This window comes from Capricornis sumatraensis, chromosome 3, assembly GCF_032405125.1.
Source record: "Capricornis sumatraensis isolate serow.1 chromosome 3, serow.2, whole genome shotgun sequence".
In the NCBI taxonomy this organism is placed as follows: Eukaryota; Metazoa; Chordata; class Mammalia; order Artiodactyla; family Bovidae; genus Capricornis; species Capricornis sumatraensis.
In genome coordinates this window covers 40,219,952-40,238,648 of record NC_091071.1, presented here as the reverse complement: position 1 = coordinate 40,238,648, position 18,697 = coordinate 40,219,952, and positions in this window count along the sequence as shown.

Below are 18,697 nucleotides of genomic sequence, written 5' to 3'. Positions count from 1 at the left end.
TTCATGTCTATAACTGAATAGTTTTCTCTGCCAACTTGCTTCTTGTCTGTAGAAAGTTGGGAATCTAAAGAACTGTCCCTTTCAGTTCAAGTTTGTAGAATTTGCTGACTTCTCAGCATAACTAATGGAGGCCAGAAGACAATGGACACGTTCTGTGTCCGACTCTGTGCGACCCCACGGACTGCAGCCTACCAGACTCCTCCATCCATAGGATTTTCCAGGCAAGAGTCCTGGAGTGGGGTGCCGTTGCCTTCTCCAGCTTAGCAGTAGCAGTAGCAGAAGGCAATGGAACAAGTCTTTGAAGTGACTTCCCTCGTGGTCTAGTGGTTAAGCGTCTGCCTTCCCATGCAGAGGATTCAAGTTTGATCCCTGGTCTGGGAAATAAGATACCACAAGCAAAGAGGTGCAGCCAAAAATAAATAATAAACAAATAAGGGGACCTCCCTCGTGGCAGTGAATAAGAATTCACCTGCCAGTGCAGGGGACATGGGTTTGAGCCCTGGTCCAGGAAGTTTCCACATGCTGCAGAGCAACGAAGCCCAGGGACCACAGCCACTGAGTCTGTGTGTCACAACGGCTGAAGTCCTCTCACCTACAGCCTATGCTTTGCAACAAGGGAAACCACCGAAACCAGAAGCCCAAGTACCACAACGAGGAGCAGCCCCTGCTTGCTGTAGCTGGAGAATGTCTGTGCGAAGCGACAAGACCCAACACAGCCATTAATTAATTAATTAAACAAATGAGGGTCTCTGTAATTTATTCCCGACTCTTACCCAGATAAAATAGCCCATCCATTTTTAGAAGCCACTTGAAGATTGATGGTTGACCCATCTGATCCTTGACATTTACCCCCCACAAGAGGCCTGGGTTGACTAAAAAACTGAATGCAAGATATGTTTGCACAATACTTGTGATAGTTTTCAGATCATTCTGCCCTTCCCCAGTGTTTGATATTCAGGGGCTCAAATATTGCCACAAAACTGTTCTTCTGAACTGGCACCAACTAATCACTCCACTTCAAAATAGCCTCTGTCAAGCGTGGTGCTGTAGGAGCCTGCTTTGAAGGGGCTGTGGAGAAATTCGGGCTTTCCAGGTGGCTCAGTGGTAAAGAATCTGCCTGTCAAGGCGGGAGACACAGGAGACATGGGTTTGATCCCTGGGTTGGGAAGATTCCCTGGAGTAGGAAATGGCCATCTACTCCAGTATTCTTGCCTGAGAAATTCCACGGACCGAGGAGCTTGGAGGGCTGCCATCCATGAGGTCACAAAAGAGTTGGATAATGACTGGGCGACGGAGCACGTATGAAGGTGGAGAAATTCTGATGAGGGGAACAGTGCACACCGGATGAGCCAGGCAGGCGCTAATGAGGGACAAAGGCAGGTGTCACACAGGCGTGTCTCATCACCCGTGCTCTACCACACACCTCTCAAGGTTTCCCCAGAGTCGAGAAATAACTGAACTTGTCTTCTCTGATACCTCAAGGAAACCTACTCAGGACAGAATGGGTAGACTTTTGCTCTGCTACATAACCAACCTCTCAAAGTATGCAAAACAGATTAACCTTTGCCAGACCGTCTGGTTTGTTTCTCCTTTCTTTCTCTTTGACAGTATTTATTTATTGACTCACCCCACTTTATGGAAGTATAATTAACAAATAAAATCTGTACATATTTAACGCGTACAATGTGATATTTGATATATGTATACATTGTGAAATGGTTACCACATTCAAGCTAATTAACACATCCATCACCTGTTACCATGGTGTGTGTGGGGGGTATGGGGTGTGGTAAGAATGTGCGTGCATGCTCAGTCACTCTGTTGTGTCCAACTCTTTGCGACCCCATAGACTGTAGCCCGCCAGGCTCCTCTGTCTATGGAATTTTCCAGGCAAGAACACTGGAGTGGATTACCATTTCCTTCTCCAGGGGATCTTCCAGACCCAGAGATCAAACCCACATCTCCGGCGTCATAGGCAGATTCTTTACCACTGTGTTGCCTGTGGTAAGAACAGTTAATATTTAATCTCTTAGCACATTTTGAGTACACAATACAGCATCATTAACTGTACTTACCATGCTGCACATTCGGTCCCTAGAACTTGTCATTTTTCAGACTTTTTTTTTACATTCATTTTTGGCTGCACGGAGTCTTCGTTGCTGTGCTGGGGCTTTCTCTTGTTGCAGAAAGCAGGGGCTACTCTTGGTAGCTTTGCGCAGGCTCCTCGCTGCGGTGGCTTCTCGTTTCGGAGCACGGCCTCTAGTGGGCTTGGTGGCTGTGGCTCACGGGCTCTGGAGCACAGGTTCAGTGGTTGTGGCGCACGAGCTTAGTTGCTCTGTGGCATGGGCTATCCTCCTGGACCGGGGATCAAACCGGGGTCCCCGGCAGTGGCAGGTGGACTCTTTAACAGCTGAGTCACCAGGGAAGTCTGAACTTATCAATCTTATAATCAGAAATTTGTGCCCTTTGACCAGCATCTCCTCATTTCCCCCACCTCCTAGCCCTTGTCAACCACCACTGTACTCCCTGCTTCTCTGAGTTCGGCTTTTTAGATTCCATGTAGAAGTGAGGTCGTACAGTATTTGCGTTTCTGTGTCTGGCTTATTTCACTGGGCATAATGTCCTCCAGGTTCATCAACGTCCCAAATGGCAGGATTCCCCCCCTTTTTTTTTAATTAAAAACAATATTTTTTTTGGCTGTGCTGTGAGGCATGTGGGATCTTAATCCCCATACTGGGGATTGAACCTATGCCCCTTGCATTTGGAGCACAGAGTCTTAGCCACTGGGCCACTAGGGAAATCCAAGATTTCCATCTTTTTATGGCTTAATGTTCCCCCATATATTTACACCACATTTTCTTTATCCGCTCATCCGCTGAGGGACACAGGTTGTTTCCATACCTTGGCTACTGTGAATACTGTTGCAATTAACAGAGGAGTGCAAATATCTTTGAAATACCGATTTCAAAGTTGCCCAGAAGTTGAAATGCTGAAACATAAGGTAATCGCATTTTTAGTTTTATGATAAGCCTCCATACTGTTTCTGTCATGTCTATATCAACTTATATTCCCACCAACAATGAACAAGCGCTCACTTTTCTCCATACCCTACCCAACACCTGTTAGCTCTTGTCTTCTTAATACTAACATTAGCCAGCCTCAGGGACTTTGTGCGTTCACTGCTGTAGGCCTGGGTTTGATCCCTGGTCAGGGAACTAAGATTCCAGAAGCTATATGTATTAGCCATTCTATCAGGTGTGAGGTGATATCTCAGTGTGTTTTTTTCTTTTTTATTGTGATTCTGATTTGAACTTTCTCAATGATTAGGGATGTCAAGTATCTTTTCATATACCTGTTGGAAATCATGTGTCTTCTTTGGAAAACTAGTGACTCAGGTCCTTAGCCCATTTCTTTCTTTATTCTTACTGTTAATACTTAGTAGTTTATTTGGCTGTGTTTTGTCAGGTGCAGCACTTGGGATCTTTAGATGCAGCATGCAAACTCCTGGTTATGGCGTGTGGGATCCAGTTCCCTGACCAGGGATCAACCCAGGCCCCTTGTCTGGGGAGTGCAGAGTCTTAGCCACTGGACCAACAAGGAAGTCCCTAAATTCTTTTTTAAAAATATCTTCAGGGGACTGACTTTGAATCCAGACACCCAGCTAAATGATAAAGTTGCATAAAGTTTCCAAAATGGAGTGTGTGTGTGTATGTGAGAGACAGACAGACAGACAGACAGAGACAGAGAGAAAACAAGTGTGTTTGAAAAGAGCTTCTGACAGGCAGCGTGGGCCAGGTATGGAGTCAGGAACCTTCAGCCACACTCTGAGTCAGTATTCCTTCTGGCTGGATCACAGAAGGAGGTAGGAGATGGAGCTGGAACTGCGTGTTGCTGCAGACACAGATCAGGACAGGAGAATACAGGGAACACCCCCAGACACTCGGTCAGGACCGGCTTTGTGCCCCCATGCTGACGGCTGCTGCTTAGCCTTGGCCGTTGGAACACCATGTCTCCAGACCCATCTCCCTCCCCTCAGCGCTCCTCTTCCAGCCAGATCTCCAAGGCCCTCTACAGACCCAGGCCTTTGCCTGAGCGGTTCTCAGCCTGGGACCCGCCCCTCTTCTTTTGACACCTGCAAGCCCCACTTGTCCAGGCTGGGTCATAGCTTCCCTGCCTCTTCCAGAAAGAATGAGTCAGTTGCTTCTTGGCCTTTTGGCTAAGATCAAGTGCAGGAAGAATGAGTCACCTGTTGGCACCTGTACCTGCTTTTTTTAATGCACTTTATCACACTCGTAGTATTTGTCCGTTTACTGTCTCTTGACTCCCTGGGGCCGTGGATTGTGATCCACGCTGTTTTCCGCAGCCTTGCCCCTACACAGGCCCTGAGTGCTGAACCAAGTCTTGAATGAACAGGCTGGTTTCCTGGATCCTATTCCTTCCTCTCTTCAACCAGTCCTGCACACAGGCCCAATTCTCATCCCAAAGTAAAATTTGAATTCTGTCACCCCCAACTCAAAATCCTTCCCTGGCTGACCTTCACCAGGGAAACTACTTGAAGTGTTGGCATTCAAGGCCTTGCACACCACGCAGTGAGCACTGTTAGGTCACCTGGAAAAAGGTCAGTTGAGAGGTACAGTTGAGGTTGGACAAGCTGATCTTAAGAAAATGGACAGAGCCCAGTTTAGCAGGTAATTTTCTCTCTCCCTCCCTTCCTCACTCATTGAGTACCAGGGTCAGGACCTGTGCTGGGCCTTAATAAAGAGGAAAGCAATTATGTTCCTATGCTGCCCACCCCACCACACACACACACACACACACACACACACACACACACACACACACACCCCAAAAGACGTGGGGCTTGTTCTCTGTCCACTCCACCTTTGTCTAACCAAAGTGGTGTGTTGGTGAATGTTTGACCCCCATGGGAAGTAGGGGGGCTGTGGGGACTGATTTCTAGAGTTTACCAATTTCTGTGGTGTAAATACTCCCTTTGTGGCTGATGTTAGACTAAGGTGGTCACTGAAGATGGAGTCAGAAGTAAACACACAGAAGCACATCATTGGTATTTCCACCACGTGGATATAATAGATACAAACACCTCAAGAACACAGATAATAGTAAAATAAATAGAAGTGATTACTTTTGATTATTTGCTACTTTTGTCAATATAATTTAAATGTAAGTTTATATAATGCAATTTTTTTTTAATGTGCTGGGTCTTTGTTGCTGTGTGAGGGCTTCTCTTGTAGTGGAGCACAGGCTCTAGAGAGCTCGGGCTCAGCAGTTGCAGTGACCAGGCTTAGTTGCCACCTGGCATGTGGAATCTAAGTTCCCTGACCAGTAATGGAAACTGCAACCCCTTCCCCTGCCTTGGAAGGTGGATCCTCAACCACTAAACTGGTCCACAGCGGGGAAATCCCTATAATGTAATTTTTAACGATGAGTTTTAAAAGATAAAAGACTGTATTGCACACCCAGCTTGCAAAACTCAACATATTCTCTCCTCTCATTTCTTATATTATTGTTCAGTCTTTCAGCCGCGTCCGACTCTTTGTGACCCCGTGGACTGCAGCATGCCATGCCTCCCTGTCCTTCACCACCTCCCAGAGTTTGCTCAAATTCATGCCCATTGAGTCAATGATGTCATCCAATCATCTCATCCTCTGTGGCCCCCTTCTCCTCCTGCCCTCAATTTTTCTCAATATCAGGGTCTTTTCCAATGAGTCAGCTGTTCGCGTCAGGTGGCCACAGTACTGGAGCTTCTGCTTCAGCATCAGGCCTTCCAATGAACAGTCAGGGTTGACTTCCTTTAGAATGGACTCCTTTGATCTCCGTGCAGTCCAAGAGTGAGCGTGTGTATTTTACTTCCTCCACCATGCGGGGTAACAAAGGCGGGAGGAGGGATGCGGCTCCGTGGGAAGCAGAAAGCCGGGCTGGAGTCCCCCAAACGGCCACCAGGGGGCGCCAGACACAATTTATCGGCAGCTCAGGCCAGAGGTCCTTGGGGTCCGCAGTCACTGCTGGGCTCCTGGATCATGGAGGCGCTTTTCCTTGTATTTCGGGCTCGTCCAGGACCAGGGCCGCTAGCAGGGGTTTCGAGACGCGGAGGGCTCGCCCCCCACCGCGAGTACGCACACGCCCTTGGGCCCTAGACTGAGAAATCAGAATTCTCCACCCGCCACCCAGCCACGCAGCCACCCAGCTTAAGCCCCTACCCGGCGGCCTTTGCAGCCGGAAGTCGGCCGTCCTCCGCCTTCCCGGCATCCCGCGTGCTTCCGCCGGCTGAGGGTACTAGTAAGCCTGGATCATTAGCTGGCTGGAGTGAATTAATCTGTAGGCAATTAGCTTATATTGTCCTCGGGCTGGATTAGTGCGGAGGGACGAGGGACAGGAGTTTCCTCCTGAGTGACCCTGAGGCCACAGAGCCTGGGAAATCAGGGACGGAGCTTCCCAGGCTTCCCGTGCAGGTGCGGACGAGGGCCATGCCTCGCCTGCGGAAAGGCCTGCATTCTCCTCCCAGCTTTTTGTCAACAGTCTGCGTGACCTTGGGCAAGGCGTTTGACCCGGCTGGGCTCGGGTTACGGCGGCAGACGCTGTGGGTTGACTCCCAGGCATCTGTGCCCTTTTGTCCCTGTTGGCAGGTAGTGCCCACCCCTCAGGGTTTCCCAGGTGGCGCTAGTGGGAAAGAGCCCGCCTGCCAATGCAGGAGATGTAAGAGACGCAGGTTCAATCCGTGGGTGGAGATCCTCTGGAGCGGGGCATGGCCACCCGCTCCAGTATTCTTGCCTGGAGAGCCCCTTAGATTAGAGGAGCCTGGTGGGCTACAGTCCATGGGGTCGCCAAGAGTAGGATACAGCTGAAGCAACCGAGCACTCCAACCCCTCCAGCGGGTTTACTGCGGCTCTTTGCGCCCACTGTTTGTAGGTCCAGTTCCCCTCATCAAATGCTGGTTCCTTGAAAATACCATCAAAACAGCCTGCCACTAATACTAAACTGCATTTGTTGCTTCCCTTGTCGAGGGAGCAGCATCTTGAAAGACTCCTTTCTGGAGAGGGCAAAGTTGAGATAGTTTTCAGAGTCTGGCTTAATTTAAGGTGGACGTTAATGAGGATCGGTAGGGATCATGTTACATAGTTTAGGGCCGTTGGTCATGGTAGTTGAGGGTTTGTAGTCTCAGCGAGGGAGTCTTGGATCTTCACCAGTTATTTGATACTACCTGTTTAAAAACATCGTGTGGTTTTTGATGGATTTTTCTGAGGTCAAGGTGTAAAATTATTTGCACATTTTCTCTTCCTGGTCAGGTGTTTCTGGGAGTAGTAAACTCATAGTAACACAGTCATGCTAGTTTGCTTCAACCAGGGTGAGTCACAGCCCTCTTCTACTTGCACCCAGAGGGATCTTGTGTGTGGTTTTCTTGTGTGTGAAATGGGGATTGTGTTGTAGGGGGAGAGGGAGAAGACCAACAAGGCTTCACGCTGTAGTAGCCTTTCAGACTACATCACGGTGGGGCTTACAAAAATGTGTGCGTCCTGAAAAAGAGTTCTTACTCTCAAATCTGAAAACAGAGCTGCCAAATTGAAAAGAATAGATGTGTATTAAATGTCTCCAAGATGTCACTGTGTTTATTTGCCAACTGCAACTCACAGCATACGGTTCAGGGGTCACTATATTCACTCCGCAGAGGGAGGTGTGTGTTCACATGTTGATGGCACGTAGTAGAGGCTTCAGGTGTACGGATTATCAAGGTCTTAAAATGGCCATGGGGCGTTTCACTCTTGACCTTCCTTCTTCCCAGTCTTGTAAGTTGGGGCGAGCTCCTCCCCTTTCTGCCTTCATTTCCTCCTAGTCTGGTGGGGAGGACAGTGCTCTGAGCAGAGTAAGGAGGCTGAAGTGAGGTCATGTGTTAAGTGTGGCAGCTGGCAGTTGCAACTGAGGTGCGGATGATTCTGGAGCCCTGCGAACTGGGGTCTAGGACAGCTGTGGGAGACTTGGCCCATGGGAAGCACCAGGGAAGGACGCAGGGGGTTAATCAGGTTGGGAGAGAAAGCAGGAGAAACGCAGATGACAGTAACCACACTGTCCCAGCTCAGAGAGTCTGTGGCTTGTTCCGGTCAGTTCCTGCTAGGAAGTTCCCAACCGCCCCCAGGACAGGTGACAAGTGTAGGAACAACATGAAAAATATTGAACAACCAGTTCTTTACTGGCAGGAAACAGAACAGGATGGCTGGAGTCTGAGTCTCTTGGAGGCCCCGTGTCTCAATGGACATTAACCTTTAATTGCCCTGTTTGCGGTGGGCTGGAGCAGCCGGGCTAATGCAGTTGGAGGCTTGAGGAGGCAGGTATTTGCAGCCTGCAGGTGACACGAAGTTGGGCCCCAACAGGGCATCCTGGCCGGATGTCTGCTTTGCTGGGGGTGAGTGGAGGTGGCAGGTGTGGGGTGGTGGAGGTTGGCAACACAGCCAGGTGCTGGGCAGGCGTGGGTGAGGGCCACATTCTGGTCAGGTGAGTCCTCCCTGGACACTCCCAGACCCTGGCACCTGGTGGAACTTGGGCTCCTTGGGCTTTGGAGGCATGGAGCAGAGCTCTGGCATGGAACTTTGCCAGGCTTTCTGGTCCTCCCTTTATTTAGACTGGGGGAATTCCTTCCCTCTTCCTGTTTCTAGCATTTCCTGTGTCATCTTTCCCAGCAGACCTGAGGGCAAGGTTAGCCCAAGATAAGTCTTTAGCAGTTGGAGAACTCGTTCTCCTTTCCTCCAGGGCAAGAAAGACAGAATCTTTAGACTCTGCCAGGATATGAGGGGAAATATTTGCATTTCATCTTTCTGTGGTAAAGAGAGGAAAGGAAAACAAGTCACTGTACAATTTTAGAATAGAGACTCGTTTGACAGTACATGCCAAAACCTGTATATACACTTACAACCTTTGACCTAGCCATTTCTCTTTTAGGAATGTAACTCCAGAAAATACTCAGGGATGGTCTTCAGAGATTTCTGAATAAGATCGTTTTCTGAAATGTTCTGTACAACAGTAAAAAGAATGAGTGTCGAGTATTAATATGTTATGAACAAATAGTTTACTGACATGGGAAGCTACCCAAATAATTACATTTAGAAAACAAATTAGTATCATGGTTCCAGTGGAAAGACTGATGTTGAAGCTGAAGCTCCAATACTTTGGCCACCTGATTCGAAGAGCTGACTCATTTGAAAAGACCCTGATGCTGGGAAAGATTGAGGGCAGGAGGAGAAGGGGATGACGGAGAATGAGATTGTTGGATGGCATCACCGACTCAATGGACATGAGTTTGAGCAAGTTCCGGGAGATGTTGAAGGACAGGGAAGTTTGGGGTGCTGCAGTCCACGGGGTCACAAAGAGTCGGACATGACTGAGCGATTCAACAACATGGTTCCAGTAATATAAAAGGGTAAGTACAGAATCTATAGCCTGTTTTATCAGTTAAGAAAAAACTTGTGAACTGTTTCATTAAGTAATCAATTGACTTAACAAAAGTGGGAGACACGACATCCCAAGAACTGTGGATATAACAGTGAGCTGTTAAAAGTGACCTGACTTTCCTGGTGGTCCAGTGGCTAAGACCACACTCTCAATGCGGGGGGCCCAGGTTTGATCCCTGGTCAGGGAACTAGATTCCACCTGCCAAACTAATGAAGAGTCTGTATGCTGCTGCTAAAGACCCCTGAACTGCAACTAAAAGAGATCCCACATGATGCAGTGAAAATCAAAGATTGAAGTTCCCGAATTCCGCAACTAAGACCTGGCACAGCCAAAAGATAAAGAACGAATAAACATGTAATTTTCAAAAAAGGTAAAAGCATGACTTTCAGATAAATATAAAAGTGGCATGTATCAGAGATTCAAACTCATTCACGAAGAAGGAAGCCATCAAGATGTTACAGCTGATTTAAAAGAGAAACAGAAGAAGAAATCTATACAGGGGACATCAGGAATGGTGAAATCCATTTGCTAATAACAGATGCAAGACTGTTTAGGGCCTAGGGATTTCCCTGGTGGTCCAGTGGTTAAGATCTGCCTTCCAGTGCAGGAGTTAAGGTTTGGTCCCTGGCGGAGAACTAAGATCCCAGGTGCTGGGGATCAGCCCGTGCATTGAAGAGCCCTTGCGCAGCAGCTAAGACCCAACGCAGCCAAAAATGGATAAATAAATATTTTTTAAAAACACTGTTGAGTCTAAAGCAAGAAAACGTCATGTTTGACATCACCTCTTCCTCAGGACGACGAGGATGCCAGCCGGCAGCGCTGTCCATCCTCACAGATAGTAACCGGTCACATGGTGGGAGGTGGCTGGCTCTTCTAGGGGCAGGCCTGATTAGCATTGCTATCAGTTAACCTCTGTCTCCACAGAGCTGTCAGCCAGCCTCACAAACACAGGCGCACACATGCCCCTGCGGGATCGGAAGATCCCCGGAGACTCGTACTCGCCTTGGGAAGGCTGTTCAGGCCTCTCGTTTGCCCATTTCATGTCTTCCACACTTTCCCCACAGAACAGAGAGGGTGTTACTTAAACTAAGGCCAAAGGAAAAGTGCTGACTCTGAAGATGTTGGTCAAGACCTTCCGGGCAGACAGAGCAGCACGTGCCCAGGGTGTAGAGGAGAGAGAGGCCCCGTGGGGCTGGGCGTGGGCCAGCAGTGAGGACAGGTGAGCACGGTGGATGCTCCAGTGCCTGCGGGGAGGGGACGGAGCGCTGGGATCCCCTTCTCAGTGCAGTGGGTACCGCTGGGGCTTTGAACAGGGAGATGCCATGAGCTTGTTGGAGTTTTGTTAAACATCTTGGCCATTGCGGGAGAGGAGCCTGGACGGGAGCTGAAGGACCTGTGTCAGGGGAGGGAGGAGGAGGCCTGGGCCCCCCCGTCGGCTTGTTCTGGGCAGAAGGCACTAGGACGCGCTGATGGATCGTTGGGACATCAGAAGTGTTGCTGTGGCCGGCTCAGCCTGGTGCGGAGGAATGCCTGAGCCCCACCCCAAGCCCACAATGCGGCAAGGCCCCCACAGACGTGTTGTGGCTGGACTGGTCCCTGGGGTTCTTACTATGATCACAAGACACACCTTAGCAATAACCTCAGGAGACTTTGGAAAAAAACCAGATTTATTACTCACAGGTCCTGGAGGGTGTACCGAGCACCCTAGGGCCCCACGGTGAGGTTGAGGGTAGAGACAGGGGTAGGGGTGTGGACGGGGCTCTGCCTTTATTAGGGTCCAAGGGTGGGGAGGCTGGGGTTTCCAGGGTTCACTCTTTGCTGAACTTAAGCTCGAATTCCTTGCTGATTTTAAAACCTAAGGGGGAATTTGGGCTCAGGAAGAGAAAAGTGGGGTCAACCCACTGGTTAGTTATCTGGGTCACCGAGGGTTTTCTAAAAGGGGACCTTCATGGTTGGGGCCCCAGGCTCCTTAGCTGGTGGTCAGCTCGGAGCTGTGTCGCACTGCCTTCATTCGAGATGTTGTCTTTGAAATAGATTCTCCAGCAGCCGAAAGTTTAATGTCAGAAGCTAACACTGCAGATGTGTATACATCAGCCCCTGCCCTGCCTCAGCCCCAATCCTGGAGCCCTTGGAATTCCCGGGTGATAGTATCTTTTGTTCTGTTAAGATGATTCTTGGTGGTCTGTTTGGCTCCTGGAGGGGACTGGTGACCGGAAAGACCAAGCCGCGATTAGAAGCTTGAAACCTTCATCTTCTGGGGAAGGGGAGGGGCTGGAGAGCGAATTAATAATGGATCGTGCCCACGTGATGAGGCTCCATAAAAATCCCTGAAGTACAGGGATCGCCAGGGCAGGAACGCATCACACCCCAGCTCCACGGGGACAGAAGCCCTGGCACTCTGGACCCTTCTGGACCTCGCCCGAAGTGCCTCTTCACCTGACTGCACGTCTGTGTCCATCCTGGAATACACTGGCCACGCAGATGTTTCCCTGAGCTCTGTGAGTCATTATAGCAAATGAGCAAACCTGAGGACAGGCTTTCTGGGAACTCCTGATTCGTGGCTGTGTCAGACGGGAGTGCGGGTGACCTGAGGACACGCCGCTTGGATCAGCATCTGAGATGGGGAAGGTCGTAGGGGGCTGAGCCTGTAACCTGTGGAGTCTGCAGTCAGTGTCTCGGCTGAAGCCAAGATCTCTAGAGCCGGTGCTCCGCAGCAAGAGAAGCCGCAGCAAGTGAGAAGCCCGCACACGGCCACCAGAGTCGCGCCTGCTTGCCGCAGCTAGAGGAAGTCGTGCAGCGATGAAGACCCAGCACAGCCGAAAATAAATAAACAAACCTTTGAAAACAATACGTGTACAGAGAAGGAGTATTTTCCTTTTTGGTTGGTAATGGGCGGGGAGGAAAAGGCTGAATCAAGAATGACTTGAATGGCTTGCGCATCTGGGAGAAGGTGCCATTTTCTGAGATGGGGAGCCTGGATCCCAGGGACTCTCAAGATCCCCTAGTCTGCGACGCTGGCTGGGAGTCCAGGTCCCCAGCCCCCAAGCCTGCACCTTGGAAGCACAACTGAGGGGTGCGGGTGGGGATCTCTCTCTCCCCAGGCTCCCGTGCAGAGGGGCGCCCCAGTCCCAGCTGCCGACTGACTCCCCTAGAGCCTTCTGTCCTCCTGGCAGGAGAGCTGGGAGAGCCTCTGCACCCTGACTTACCCAGGAGCCATTCACGAGCAGTAATTAGCACCGTCAATTATTTCCCTGGAGGGTTGATGGGGGAGGAGGAACGTGGTTGGCGCGGGTCTCCACCCTGTGGGGGAGGCTGGAACTGGTTTCTCCACACCTTCTCTCTGGCTGGCCGGAAGTGGCTGCTCAGTAGCTACCCCGAAGGCAGACCTGCAGAACCCAGCTCTGCGTGCAGAGAACTGGGGCTTCTCATTCTGCACCTGCCCCCAGGGATCGTTCATCCTGTACAATCAGTCACTTCCTCTCCAGGAGCCCTTGGCCATGAGGACTGAGAGTCACCAGGAGTGCTGGAAGTGGCCCAGACCAGCTCTGGACACCCAGTGAGGCAGCTGTTCCAGAGCACCCACCCACTCCGTCCTTCCCAACTCAGCCCTCCCTACCCTGGAGCTTCTGTCTCTGTCTTCTGGTGCAGAGGAAGCGCAGCCCTTCCAGACGGACTTCTCGGTGTTGCAGTAAGGGTCGTTCTAGCTGGTCCCGGGAAGAAGCAGGAGCTCTGCACTTGACTGGGGAGGAAAGGAGGTATTGCCAGTGATGTGGGAGGGCTGGCCACCTTTCCCCCTGGAGACTCCCAGCCAGGCTGCTGGGAGGTTTTTCCAGGACAACAACAGAAGTCAGTGGGAAAAATGGGCTCTAAGAATTCTGGTGTGCAGCCAACTTTTCTGAAGGAGCGGGAAATTGTGAACAGAACCTAGGAGAATGCTGTAAGCTGTGGAAAGAAAATTCTGGAGAAAGCTGACATAGAGGAAGAGACGGGCCACTAAGGAATGGAGGAACAGGTGTAAGTACGGTTTAAAAAGAAGTGCGGAAGGTCTCAGTGGACCACATGAACAAATAATACTCTATATTCCAGGAAGATGTTAAGCAGAGTAAAGATACATGGAGTCACACCATTAACATTTGGACCCTGGAGGACCAGCATTCTAAGAGTTGGTGCAGGGGTGGGGGAGCCCTGCATTTAGAAAGTATGGTATTGAGGATGGGACCGGGGAACAGGGCCCCCTAACCTTACAGAAAGGAAGGCTGGACAAGGAGGGAGAGGCTCAGCTTCCATTTTAAGGAAGTGTCAAGAGGACAGACAATGCTGCTGTGAGATGGAGAAAATTTTCTTTCCAAGAATTCTAGGTGGGGGTAGGGTGGACCACATAGCCAAGGGTCAGAGAGCCTAAAGATGGGGAGAGGACTCGGTGTGCGCCCATATGATGCTAGGCTTCTTGTGGAAATCGAACTCTGGGGCCGGGACGGCAGTGAGCAGGACCAAGAGGGCCTTGAGGAACTTGCGAAGAGGAAATGTGAGATCTGAGGCCACAAGAGCCATGGGGAGGTTCTGAGCAGGGCCAGGAGCCCCGGATGGGGCTGGAGTCAAGTCATACCCCAGGAAGGGGCTCCAAGAGGCAGGGAGCCCCAAGTGACACTGAAAGGGAAAAGGTAAAATTTTACTTAACCTCCTGGCCCTTCTGGCTCTGTAACAGCTTGCTCCTTGCAAAGTCTGGGTCATATAGGTCTCAGAAAGTGGGGACTCACAATATTAGGAACTGGAGCTTATTTCACTCACCCTTGTCCTGCTCTTTGCAATTGCCCGGCTCCTGCAAATCCATAAACCCTCTTAATCATGCCTGTCCATGTATAAAAACTCTGTAACCCCTTTGTTCGGGGCTCAGAGCTTGGAGTCTTAATTCCTCTGGGCCCACTGGCGTAATAAACCTGAGTTCTCCAACTTTCTGAGTGTGGGGCTTTGTTTCTCGAGTACTGGTTTCTGCAACATTTCTGGAGGCCCCAGAAAGATTCCAACCATGCCTGCCTCTTGAGCTGCCGAACTGGTGGCTTGGCCAAGCTGGAGTGAAGGAACCCTGAGACGAATGAGGAGGCACGCCACCTGATGGTATTCTGGGTTCTCTTTCGGACCCGTGTTCTGATTCTCTGGATGACCGAGCACCAACTGGACTCATTGGAGGGACGGACCAACTCACCAGGAGTGGCCACAGGGTCAGTTAAGGCCCCGGGGCCAGTCCCCAGTCAGGTCCTACCCCAACAGGTAGAAAAGGAGGCTGATCACCTCCTTGGGCTCCCAGGAAGGGAGCATCAGATAGGGAGAACTGGGGACTCAGGGGAAGGGAGGCATCGTGAATGATAACTCCTTGGGACTCCCAGGAAGGGAGCAACAGTAAAGGAAACCTGGGGCCTCGGGGAAAGGGAGGCATTGTGATAGCCTCTGAATGATTGTGAGTGCGTGATTGCTGATTGAATGGAGTGAGAGAAATTTTTCTTTTGGAAACTACAAAACCAATTCTTTTTGCATATACAATTAAAAACAACTAGCCTGCCTAGGAAATTAAAAACAAAAGGCCTGCCTAGGAAAACCTTAAAGTTAACCCTTTCCATGTCCTTGAAATACACAGCCAACTTTGCCTGAGACTTCAGCCTTGGGCAAATTAGAACTTCAAGAAAAGACAAAAAAGGGGTCAAAGAGATATTTTAAAATCTCAAACAGAAAACTATAAGATATCTGTCAGTCTGTCTGTCTGGATTTATGTATGTGTATGTGTATGTCTTGTTTTTTTCTGATAATATTGTTGAAGTTGTAAATGATTTCTAATTTAATTGGCCTAAAGGAAAGTGCTGCTGCTGCTAAGTTGCTTCAGTCGTGTCCGACTCTGTGCGACCCCATAGACGGCAGCCCACCAGGCTCCGCCATCCCTGGGATTCTCCAGGCAAGAACACTGGAGTAGGTTGCCATTTCCTTCTCCAATGCATGAAAATGAAAAGTGAACGTGAAGTCGCTCAGTCTTACCAGACTCTTAGCGACCCCATGGACTGCAGCCCACCAGGCTCCTCCGTCCATGGGATTTTCCAGGCAAGAGTTCTGGAGTGGGGTGCCATTGCCTTCTCCAAAGGAAAGTAATTGCTTACAAATCAAACAATTCTAAATACAAGAGAAATTAACCTAAATAAATTTCAGATTCACATAAATTTGGAAATATTCAATATTAAATATCTAGTATTAATGTTTGTTTGCTAATCTAATAAAGAAGTAGGATGTATGTTTTTAAAAAAAAGGTATAAAAATAAAATTACATTTTATGAAGAGAAAAAGAAAGTAGGTCTGACATACAGGTGGCTGTTACAAAAAGTGATTAGAAGGTTTATGGAAAGTGACCCTGAAAAAAATTTTTTTGTGCATGGTTAGGGCCGACTAAGTTTAAAATAAATTTAATTAAGTTTACTTAAATGAGTTTAAAGTAAGCTGGCGCAAACTTTGAATTCGGCCTTCCTCTCTGTTAAGAGGACATACTTTCTGCAGATGGTGAACTGCTTTTAATAATAGATTTAAGTTTCTTTACCTCTTAATTGATCTGTTCTGTATTTACCTTTGAAATCTTTTGTTACCTTTGGCTAAGTAAATAACTATTATTTCACACTGACTTATATCATCCTACCTGAGGAGTGTTATAAACCCTTTTGATATTTATCGACAAAACTTCCTAAATAACTTGACCTCTAGCTAACTTTGGGATGCTTCAGAGGGCCCCTGAGACATTCCAAAGAGCTATTAAGCCACCTAGGTTCATTGGGCATGTTAAATTACATGGGAAGTACTATTGAAGAGGTGATAAATCTTTTTGGGTTATACTGTATGGTTGATGTTACTAAATAGATACCTTAAAACTGTGTGAAATTCATATAGATCTGATATGCCCTGAAAAAATATGGTCAATTATAATCCTAGTTATCATATTGAAGAGTACATATCACAACAATGACCAGGTTTCTTTGTCAATTACAATAGAATCAGTTTTTAAACGTGCCTTTCATGGTTTTACTCTTGTGCTTTTAGAGGAATACTGCTAGTTCTTCAAGATTTATGGAAGAGACTTTCTAAGATTAAACAGATAAACAAATTTTGTTATTAACAGTAAGCTGGTACCAGACTAGAATTTGGTCTCTCTCTGTTTAGAGAACAAAATTTTCTTAGAATGCAGCTTTCAATAACAGATTATTAATTTCTTTGCCTTTAAGTGATTTATATTTGTTTTAAAAATCTTTTTGTTACTTTGGTAAAATAACTAAACAATATTTAAGATTATGATGTGGGCCTTCCTGGTAGTCAGACGGTAAAGAATCTATCTGCAGTGTGGGAGACCAGGGTTCGATTCCTAGGTTGGGAAGATCCCCTGGAGAAGGGAATGGCAACCCACTCCAGTATTCTTGCCTGGAGAACCCCATGGACAGAGGAGCCTGGCGCGCTACAGACCATGGGGTTGCAAAGAGTTGGACACGTTGTGGCTCAGCTGGTGAAGAATCTGTCTGCAATGTGGGAGACCTGGGATCGATCCCTGGGTTAGGAAGATCCCCTGGAGAAGGGAAAGGCTACCCACTCTGGTATTCTGGCCTGGAGAATTCCATGGACTGTATAGTCCATGGGGTTGCAAAGAGTTGGACACAACTGAGCCATTTTCACTTTCAGTTTCAAGATTATGATACATGTAGACAAAGCTCATTCTGCTTCTACAAAAAAATAACCCTTTATGGTAAGACTTTTGCGCTTCTGATGTCCTTAAAACATGGCAATAGCCTGCTCCTAAAACAGGAAATTAAAAATGGATAAACAACAGCTGAAATTCAAAGAGCCAGGGCTATGGGAAATCCAAGATGGCCACTTGGCTTTTCCCAGCTCCCTGACAGACCTCATTTTTATTTGATGGGTAGGATCACAATAAACTCTGGAAAATTCTGAAAGAGATGGGAATATCAGACCACCTGACCTGCCTCTTGAGAAATCTGTATGCAGGTCAGGAAGCAACAGTTAGAACTGGACATGGAACAACAGACTGGTTCCAAATAGGAAAAGGAGTACGTCAAGGCTGTATATTGTCACCCCGCTTATTAAACTTATATGCAGAGTACATCATGAGAAACGCTGGGCTGGAGGAAGCACAAGCTGGAATCAAGATTGCTGGGAGAAATATCAATAACCTCAGATATGCAGATGATACCACCCTTATGGCAGAAAGCAAAGAACTAAAGAGCCTCTTGATGAAAGTGAAAGAGGGGAGTGAAAAAGTTGGCTTAAAGCTCAACATTCAGAAAACGAAGATCATGGTATCTGGTCCCATCACTTCATGGGAAATAGTTGGGGAAACAGTGGAAACACTGTCAGACTTTATTTTGGGGGGCTCCAAAATCACTGCAGATGGTGACTGCAGCCATGAAATTAAAAGATGCTTGCTCATTGGAAGTAAAGTTATGACCAACCTAGATAGCATATTCAAAAGCAGAGACATTACTTTGCCAACAAAGGTCCGTCTAGTCAAGGCTATGGTTTTTCCAGTGGTCATGTATGAATGTGAGACTTGGACTGTGAAGAAAGCTGAGCACCGAAGAATTAATGCTTTTGAACTGTGGTGTTGGAGAAGACTCTTGAGAGTCCCTTGGACTGCAAGGAGATCCAACCAGTCCATTCTGAAGGAGATCAGTCCTGGGTGTTCATTGGAGGGACTGATGTTGAAGCTTAAGCTCCAATACTTTGGCCACCTGATACGAAGAGCTGACTCATTTGAAAAGACCCTGATGTTGGGAAAGATTGAAGTGGGGAGGAGAAGGGGATGACAGAGGATGAGATGGTTGGATGGCATCACTGACCCAATGGACATGAGTTTGAGTAAACTCCGGGAGTTGGTGATGGACAGGGAGGCCTGGCGGGCTGCAGTCCATGAGGTCGCAGAGAGTCGGACACGACTGAGCGGCTAAACTGAAAGCCTTCCCTGGGTACAGTGTTTATGCCCTCATGATGAGTTCTCCAAAAAAAAAAAAAATTACGTTTCACTGAATATTAAGCTCTAGTTTCATTGATTAAGGTCTGTGCTTACTAAGACTCACTTCTGAGCTGGTTCCTTGCTATGTTACATTGCTAAAAAGTTTAATTAAGCTTAAAAAGGACACTCTAAGATTGTTTCTAAAGCTTATCTCAGTAACCAATCTTTGGATAAAGGTCAGATGCTCCATGA